Here is a 10,517-nt window from a genome sequence, read left to right on the forward strand (position 1 = left end):
TCACTGAACATAATGTCCTCCAGTTGCATCCATTTACATTCAACCCACATAGTTTCATTCTTCTGTAATGCTGAGCAAAACTGTTGTGTATAAATACCACATTTTCTTAATCCACTCATCAGTTGTAGGCATCTGGATTGTTTCCATAGCTTGGCTATTGTTAACATTGCTACAATAAACATTGGTGTGCAAGTGTCTTTAATGTATCTTGATTACATCACTTGGGGTGTATCTCCAGCTGTGGTATTCCTGGATAATAGGCAATTCTATTTTTAGTTTTTAAAGAGCCTCTACACTGTTTTCCATGGTGGTTGTAGTAATTTACCTACAACCAGTTATTTATAAGAGTTCAGTTTCCCCACATCCTTGCCAACTTTGTTGTTGTTTTTGTTCTTTATGGTTGCCATTCTAACAGGAGGAAGGTGAGTCTTAGTACTTTTTTTTTATTCACATGTGCATACATTATTTGTGTCATTTCTCCCCCGCCAACCTCTCCTCCCTTCCCCCATCAGTTCCAGGCAGGTCGTGTTCTGTCTTTATCACCAGCTTTGTTGAAGAAAAGAGACAAGCCTAATAAGGAAGAAAAAGCGTTTTTGCTAGTTGAGTTGAGGACAGCTATACAAAAATATTCCTAGCATTGCTTTCATGTACATGTGTTATGACCCATGTTGATTCAACTCTAACTGATCTTTATCCTGGTTACTGATCCCCTTTCTCATGATAACCTCTGTCACTTTAAGGTTTCTGTATTAGTTCCTCTGGCGTGGGGACATCAAACGCTTTCCTGTTTTGGGTTTTCTACCTATTTCTATATCACCGAAATGTGCTCTCCCCTTATCATATGATCCCAGTCCAACCACAGTGCTGCATTTGCCCTAGATCTAAAGTCTGCATATGAGGGAGAACGTACAATTTTTGATTTATATTTCCTTTATGACCAGGGATGTTGAACATTTTTGATGTGTTTTTTTAATTATTTGGATTTGTTCTTTTGAAAATGCTCTCTTCAGTTCATTTGCCCATTTCTGCATTGGGTCATAAAAGTTTTTGGAGTCTAGTTTTTTGAGCTCCCTACATATTCTGGTTATTAAAATAGCTGTGTATTTGAATCTGTCCTAGCTATACCGTATCTTTTTATTTCTTTATTTTCAACCTAGCTGTGTCTTTGAATCTTCGAAGATATAGTACATTTCTCTCTTCATTATAAATAAGATATCACTCCAGCCACATTTTGAATGCATATTGGTATGGCTTCTTACCTTTATTATTAAAAAAAATAAGCAATTATATTGGTGGTCATACACTTGTTTTTTTTTATTTTGTTAAGTTTTTTTTTATATTTATTCATATGTGTATACACTGTTTGGACCCCCTCTCTCACCAGTGCCCCTGCCCCTCCCCTTCTCCCCTCACCCCATTCCCTTCCAGGCCAAACCTGTTTTGCCCTCTTATTCTCCAATTTTGTTGAAGAGAAAACATAAGAGATAATAAGAAAGAAGTATCATTTTTGCTAGTTACAGGTAGAGATAGCTGTACAGAGAGATTTCTAGTGCTGCTGCCATGCAAATGTGTATTGCAACCCACTCTGGTTGATCTCTACCAAACCTCTTCACTACTACCTGGTTACCTTCCCATAGTGTCCACTGCCATTTTAAGATTACTATATTTGCTCACCTACAGTGGGCACATCAGATATTTTCAAGTTTTTGGTTTCCTTCCCTTTCCCTATTCCTCCTTACATGTAATGCCCTTAGTGTGTCACCCATGACCAATAATATTACTGCATTTGTTTTAGATCTATAATCTGCATATGAGCGAGAACATACAATTTTTGGCCTTCTGAGCCTAGCTAACTTTACTTAAGATGATGTTCTCCAGTTTGATCCATTTACTTGGAAATGAGAAAATTTCATTCTTCTTTGTGGCTGAATAAAATTCAATTGTATATAAATACTACATTTTCTTAATCCATTTATTGGTAGTTGGGCATCTTTGCTGTTTCCACAGTTTGGCTATTGTGAATAGTGTTGCAATAAAAATGGGTGTGCGGGTGGCTGTGGAGTAACCTGTGTCTCATTACTTTGGGTATATCCCTCAGAGGGTATTACTGGATCATATGGCAGATCTATGTTTAGTTTTTTAAGAAGCCTCCATATTGCTTTCCAAAGTAGCTGTTCTACCTTACATTTCCACCAGCAGTTTATGAGGGTACATTTTTCCCTATATCAATGCCAGCATTTATTGTTGGAGGTGTTCTTGATGATAGCTATTCTAACAGGATTGAGGAGGAATGTTAGTGTGGTTTTGATTAGCATTTCCTTTATGGCCATAGATGGTGAGCATTTTTTCATGTGTTTTTTGCAATTTGTACTTCTTACTTTGAAACAGTTCTGTTTAGTTCACTTGCCCACTTCATTATTGGTTCATTGATTTAGGGGAGTTTAGGTTTTGAGCTACCTGTATATTCAGTCCTTTGATGTATAGCCAGCAAACATTTTCTCCTACTCTGCGAGTAGTCTCTTCAATTTAGAGACCACTTCTTTTGTTAGGCAGAACTTTGTAATTTCATGTAGTCCCATTTGTCCTTCCCTTCTCTTAGTTGCTGGGCTGCTGGAGTTCTATTGAGCAAGCCTTGCCTCTATCTATTGCTTCCAGATTATTCCCTGCTCTTTCCTGTACTAACTTCAAGATTTCAGGTCTGATATTAAGGTCCTTAATCAACTTTGAGTTGATACTAGTACAGGATGATAGGCATGGATCTAGTTTCAGTTTTCTGCAGGCAGATAACCACTTTTCCCAACCACATTTGTTGAAGAAGCGGTCTATTCTCTGTCACGTGTTTTTGGCACCTTTGTCAAAAATAAGGTAGGCATAATTGTGTGGATTCATATCCAGGTCCTCTATTCTGTTCCACTGGTCTTCATACCTGTTTTCTTTTATTTTTCCTTTTATTTATTTATTTTTTTGCCAGTACCATGCTGTTTTTTTTGCTCTGGTTCTATAATATTGTTTGAATTTGGATATTGTGATACCTCCAGAATTGCTCTTTTTGCTAAGTATTGCCTTGGATATTTGCAGTCTCTAATGTTTCCAAATGAAACTTAGGGTTGATTTTTCAATTTGTGTGTTGAATGTCATGGAGATTTTGATGGGAATTGTGTTGAAGATGTAGATTGCTTTTGGTAGTATAGCCATTTTTATTGTGTTGACTCTACCAATTCATGAGCATGGGACATCTTTCCATCTTTTGTAGTCTCCCTCTATTGCTTTCTTAAGTGGTTTGTAGTTCTCCTTGTAGAGGTTAAAATCCATTGTTAAATTTATTCCTAGGTATTTGATTTTTTTTTGAAGCTATTGTAAATGGGATTGTTTTCCTATATTCTTTCTCAATTTGTTCGTTGTTGGTGTATAGAAAGGCTATTGATTTTTGTAAGTTGATTTTGTATCCTTTGCATTGCTGAAGCTGTTTATTATGTCAAGGAGATTTGAGTAGAGTTTTTTCAATCCTTGAAGTATAGGATCATATCATCTGCAAATAAGGATACTTTCACTATTTTTTTACCTATTTGTATTCTTTTATTTCTTCTTGTCTTATTGCTCTCGCTGGGAATTCCAGGACTATGTTGAATAGAAGTGGTGATTGTGGGCATCATTGTTTCATTCCTAACTTTAAAGGAAATGGTTCCAGTTTTTCCCCAATAGGTATAATGTTTGCTATGGATTTGTCATATGTAGCCTTTATAATGTTGAGGTATATTCCTTCTATTCCTAGTTTTCTTTAAAGTTTTTTTCATGAAGTGATCTTAAACCTTGTCAATGGTCTTTTTTGCATCTATTGAGATTATCAGGTTGTTTTTATTTTGCTTCTACTAATGTACTTATTACATTTATTGATTTGTGTATGTTGAACCATCCTTGCATCGCTGGGATGAAGCCAACATGGTCATGGTGAATGATTTTTCTGATATGTTGTTGGATTCAGTTTGCCATTATTTAATTGAGGATTTTTGCATCAATGTTCATTAAGGAGATTGGCCTGTAGTTCTCCTTTTTGAAGGTGTCTTTTCCTGGTTTGGGGATGAGTGTAATACTGGGTTCATAGAATGGGGTAGGAAGTGTTCCTTCCCTTCTATTTCATGAAAAAGTTTAAGGAGAGTTGGTATTAGTTCTACTTTGAAGGTCTGATAGAATTCAGCAGAGAATTCATCAGGTTCTGGACTTTTTGTTTTGAGAGATTCTTTATTGCTCCTTCAATTTCACTTCATGCTGTAGATCTGTTTAGGTTGTTAATATCTTTGTGGTTTAGTTTTAGATGGTCATAATTATCTAGAAATTTGTCTGTTTCTTCAAGATTTTCCAGTTTATTGGAATATATGTTCTTGACCTAGTCTCTGAAGATTCCCTGAATTTCCTTGGTGTTTGTTGTTCTCTTCCCTTTTTTGTTTCCAATTTTACTGATTTTTATTGTTTTTATTTTGCTTCTACTAATGTACTTATTACATTTATTGATTTGTGTATGTTGAACCATCCTTGCATCGCTGGGATGAAGCCAACATGGTCATGGTGAATGATTTTTCTGATATGTTGTTGGATTCAGTTTGCCATTATTTAATTGAGGATTTTTGCATCAATGTTCATTAAGGAGATTGGCCTGTAGTTCTCCTTTTTGAAGGTGTCTTTTCCTGGTTTGGGGATGAGTGTAATACTGGGTTCATAGAATGGGGTAGGAAGTGTTCCTTCCCTTCTATTTCATGAAAAAGTTTAAGGAGAGTTGGTATTAGTTCTACTTTGAAGGTCTGATAGAATTCAGCAGAGAATTCATCAGGTTCTGGACTTTTTGTTTTGAGAGATTCTTTATTGCTCCTTCAATTTCACTTCATGCTGTAGATCTGTTTAGGTTGTTAATATCTTTGTGGTTTAGTTTTAGATGGTCATAATTATCTAGAAATTTGTCTGTTTCTTCAAGATTTTCCAGTTTATTGGAATATATGTTCTTGACCTAGTCTCTGAAGATTCCCTGAATTTCCTTGGTGTTTGTTGTTCTCTTCCCTTTTTTGTTTCCAATTTTACTGATTTTTATCTTTTTCCTCATCATTTTAGTCAGCTTTGCCAGGGGATTGTCAATCTTATTTATTTTTTCAGAGAACCAACTTTTTGTTTGGTTGATTCTTTGATGGTTCTTTGGGTCTCTATTTCATTTATTTTGGTCCTTATTTTTATTATTTCTGTCCTGCTTGCTTTGGGTTTTGCTTGTTCTTGTTTTTTAGGAGTTTGAGATGTAGCCTTAGGTTATTTATTTGAGATCTTTCTGTCCTTTTAACATATAAAACTATGGTTATAAACGTTGCTCTTAATACTGCCTTTGATGTGTCCTATAAATTCTTGTAGGTGGTGTTTTCATATTCATTAACCTCCAGGAAACTTTTAATTTTCTCTCTTATTTCATTTATGACCCACTGATCATTGAAAAATGTACTATTTGGCTTTCAATTTTTTGTGTATTTTCTGCTGTTGTTTTTGTCATTGAGTTCTAGTTTTAATGCACTATAATCAGATAGCAAGTGGGGGATTATTCCTATTTTCTTATATATGCTGAAGCTTGTTTCATGACCTAAGATATGATCAGTTTTTGAGATAGTACCATGGGCTGCTGAGAAGAATGTTATTGTACAGATGTTAGATGAAATATCCTATAGCCATCAGTTAGGTCCATTTGATATATGGTGTGATTTAGTTCTAGAATTTCTTTATCGATTTTTTGCCTCTGTAACTTATATTATATTGTATAAAATGCTATCCATTCAACATGATTCAGATACAGCTATGCCTGTTGAAGATTGTTATCATTGTTTATATATAACTTGTGTTGATAACCAGCAGAGTTATTAGTTTTCCTAAAAATCTTAGGACCTTTGCTACAGGTCAATTTGATAGAATGAGCTTCATCTAGGTAAAATAGTCTTGTCCATTTTGAATACAAGTAGTCAAGCAACCAATGAAGAAAACATCTTAAATTTTAAGGGACAAAAATTATACTTTGTTTGATTTGGCTATTTCTATAATAAGGAAACTACTTTAAAATGTTTGTGCTTGAATATTTTAAATAGAGCAGAGAATATTCATACCATGGTAATCTTCTTAGTAAATTCAAACATTATTATTTGTTGGTAAAGGTCTGGATTTAGAGAAATAAAATTTTATACTCAAGATCATTCAATGAACTTATATGTAAATCCTGCTTATTAATATTTACTTATTAGTTAAAATGAAGAGAATGATTAATTTTGATGTTTCCACACTTCAAAAATTGTTAACTGTGATATTGTCTGTATATCATTCATAATAAAAAATGAACCACTACATACTTCAAAATATTACTTTACTGTTTAAAATACTGATATTTATTTTACTGTTTAAAATTTTTCTTTCTCCAATAATAATGGTATTTTTCCATCATGGAAAAAAAAACATCCACACTACATTTTGCTACATAAAAATCACAAAACACTAACTGAGAGCATTTCTTTTGTTCATTGTTATTACAAAACCAAATTAACTGGAAGTGAGTAACTAAATATTTGAAGATCACTTTTAGAATAATATCCTGGGTTTTTATTTGAAACTACATATTCCTTGCCACTATCACATACTGAATAAAATGGTAAAATTTTAGATTTTTACCTTTCCAAGCACATTTATTAATATATTTACTTTTAAAGTTTAGGACCCACTGACTTAGTATCACTGAAATAAAAAAATTAATCAAGTTTATGTTGACTCAAAATCAGTCACAGCAAAAATAGGAGCATGCTCTTATATTTCTAAGCATGTATCCAATATTAAGAACAATGGTTCTAATTCATTCTTTCTAGCCACAATCAGAGTGACAAAGATTTAAATACCTGTTGAAAATCCAATTTTAAAATTGTGATTATCCCAAAAGAGAAGTTTGATGCTTTATGCTAATAAGTACCAGTACTCTGTGAAAAGAGAATTGTAATAAACAAAGGTGCTCCTATTAACCTATATGTTTCTATTGCTGATTTGTTGGGTCAGTGATCAAAAAAATGTTGGTACAATAAAATTTTCTACCATTTCCTGAGGAAGACAAACTTATCATTAGAATTTCAAAGTTGTATAGAGACAATAAAAGTAATTTTGTTTTTTCTAAAAATCATATATCTTTGTTTCATACAAAATGTATTTGTTTAATTTATAATTTAAGCTGGACTCTAACTAAGTAGAGAAATACTATGTCCAATAAAATAGAGGCAATGATGAATCTGAAGAAAAAAAGAAGTTATTGTAATTTTGATTTCCAATGGTGATATAAATAGGAAAGACATTTAGGAAGTTTTGAATCAAGGACTTTTTAAATATTTAAAATTGAGTTATAAGAGTGTCTGTGCACCTTCTTTACAATAACAGGGTTTCAATTAAATGTCTTAAATGATCAAGGTAACTTATTGGAGAAGGTTTTACACACAATAGGTTGGAGGTTTCTAAACATGACTCACTTCCTGAAAGAAACTAAAAACAAATTAACTTAGGAGCAATTTCTATTTTAGATGAAAAGATGATATAAATGCACGAGGGTAACAGTATTTTTGTTATAGAGAAATATTTAAGTGTAAACATAATCTTCCTAGATATTTTTCTTGGGAATTAATAAAAAATTCATTGCATCATATTGATGATTGAATAGAGGTTAGTTCATGATTATTGAAGAGAAATGCTTGAAGGGTCAATTTGAGTGAAAAATTAAATCTAGACTTTGGGTCAGACACAACCTTTGAGGTACTTCATACTTTCTAAATTGTTGAGCAATCCTCTATTGTGCTCTTGTTAACAAAGGAAAAAAAATTAGTAAATGAAGAATCTGTGAAATTAAATTATAGCCAATAGATGGGACAACAATATTCAGTTGGAATGTGTGTTATATGGATTGGAATGTTCCAAAATTTGTATTTTACTTGTACAGAATGAATAAGCTATTGCTTAAATTTAAATTGGAATTTAAATCTACACAGCACAATTTCATTTTCAAACATTGTGATTGGTTGGGTTTTAAAAACAGAGGGAAATAAAGTACAGAAAGTAGGGGAAGGATAGCAATAATCCAATATATGCATTGGAATCTCCAATTGAAGCCTAAAACATCAGGATCATTTGAAATTAAAAGGAAGATGGCAGCAATAAATTAATGTATAAACAATTTTAATATGTATGAATGTATCTCAAAACATTTAAGCTTGCAAATGCAAATTGAGCCAAATGATGTTTAGGGAAAGAATCATAAAAAGAACAAAGAAACTTTAAAATTATAAAATGAAAAACATATACAGACCAGTAACACCTAAGACAAATTAATAGTATTAATATTTATATTTGAAGTGATAAGTCATAATGCATCTAATTGTATATATAGTAGTAAGTAATATACATTACTGAAAAACCTCAAATGTTTCATTTACAATAAACTATCAAGTACTAGCATACAGTAGTGTGTGGTAATAAAATGAAGGTTAAAAATAATAATTCTATAAATCCTAAGCTTAAAAAACACACTGTGGAGGAGTAATGCATAAGGAGCACAGTTTAATAATTTTATAATTTTACTTCCTAAGCACAAGCTATTTTAACAACTGTTACTTTATTACTGTTATCTGTTATTGATGATGATATGCAAAAACTCTCTGTTATATATGATTTTTGCAAAAATATATTTTAGGAAATAGTTAACAATTTTGTGATCTAACTCTTTATGTAATATTATATACGGTTGAGATACAGAAGGGAAAAGTAATGGAATTTATCAATTATAAATTATTGATATACTGTTTTCCAAATTACATGGACGGATGAATTTGAAGTTTTCTGGAGGTACCTTGAAGGCCCTCTTGCAAGAAAGAATTGGAAACATACCACATCCCACCAGTAATTAGCAAGAAGAGTTCCACTTGAATATATTTTAAAAATTAAGTTGCTATAAATTTGTCTTTCACCATCATCAAGGTTTACTCTAAATCTCTTATAATCATAATTATGCTATATCAGTGAAAGAATATCAAGTGGATGGATGGGATCACATAGAAAGCCAAAAGTTTTGCAGAAAAGAACAAAGTCAATATAATAAAAAAAAGATAATGTTTTCAACAAATAGTTGTGGAACAAATGGACATATATGCAATACACAAATTAATGTAGGCATAACCATATGCTCATCATAAAAATTAATTTAGGTCATAGACCTAAAATGAATTTCTATGAAATTCATGAAAATATTGTAAGAACATCTAAGTTTAGCACCAGTGACTCACACCTTTAATACTATCTACATAAGAGGCTGAGATCAGAAGGATTACACTTTGAGGCCAGCCCAAGAAAATAGTTCATAAGGCCTCATCTCACCCTGTGGTATGCATATGTCATCTCAATGTACAGAAGAGGCTGACATTGGAAGGACTGAGTTTCCAGGCAAGCCAGGCAAAAAGAGAGACCCCTAATGTAAGCTGTACAGTTGGCTGATAATGATATGCCAATGCAGGTTCATTGATTACAGCAAATATACCACAGTGTTGAAGTATTTGGTAAGTATGGAAGTGTATCTGGGGGCAGGGGCTGTAGAGGAACTCCATGTATACGACGCTGGTATACTTTGATATGAACCTAAAACTGCTCTAAAAATAAAGTATTTGAAAAGTAATCTTTAAAAATGTTTTCTAGTACTAAAATCCTAACAAAGAAACGTTGACATAACCATGACTAGCATTCACCAGCTGATATGGTGTATGCTAGACCCCCACTTCTTGGATGATGGCACTGGGTTTAATGAACTCTAATCAATTGATAACACATCGTTCTGTTATTATTTTTGATTAGTTATTAAGGTTAGTAATAACTGTAAATTATATTTTGAATTGTCCTCATTCATTAAATTTTCTCTATAATTTTCAAACACAAAAACATGATTATTGACATAGAAACATAAATGACAAATACATCTCTAAAAAACATTGTTCCATTTGCTTACAGTATAGTCGTGTTTTAATAACAAAATCCTTTCTTTTTTTAATCTAGAAATCACAGTCAGTGAGCCAAATTCTGTAATGAGATAATATTCTCTGACCTTGATGTTTCCTGTAGTAAAGTAATACAATATGTCATTAGGAACATCAAGTTGAGTAAAAGATAATCATAATACTTGCTCCTCTGTTATTCATGTATTCACATGTGCATGCATTGCTTGGGACATCTCTCTCCACTATCCCCCTCCACCCTCTCCCTCCACCTCGCTTCCTGGCAGAAACTGTTCTGCCCTTATCTCTAATTTTGTTGAAGAAAAGACATAAGCATAATAAGAAAGGCAAAGTGGTTTTGCTAGTTGAGTTAAGGATAGCTTTACAGAGAGATTCCTAGCATTGCTTCCATGCACAACCCACAAGTTGTAACACTCTAATATCTCTAACTGATGTTTACACTGGTTCCTGATCCCATTCTCGTGTTGACCTCTGTGG

This window comes from Castor canadensis, chromosome 10 (assembly GCF_047511655.1).
Source record: "Castor canadensis chromosome 10, mCasCan1.hap1v2, whole genome shotgun sequence".
NCBI lineage: Eukaryota > Metazoa > Chordata > Mammalia > Rodentia > Castoridae > Castor > Castor canadensis.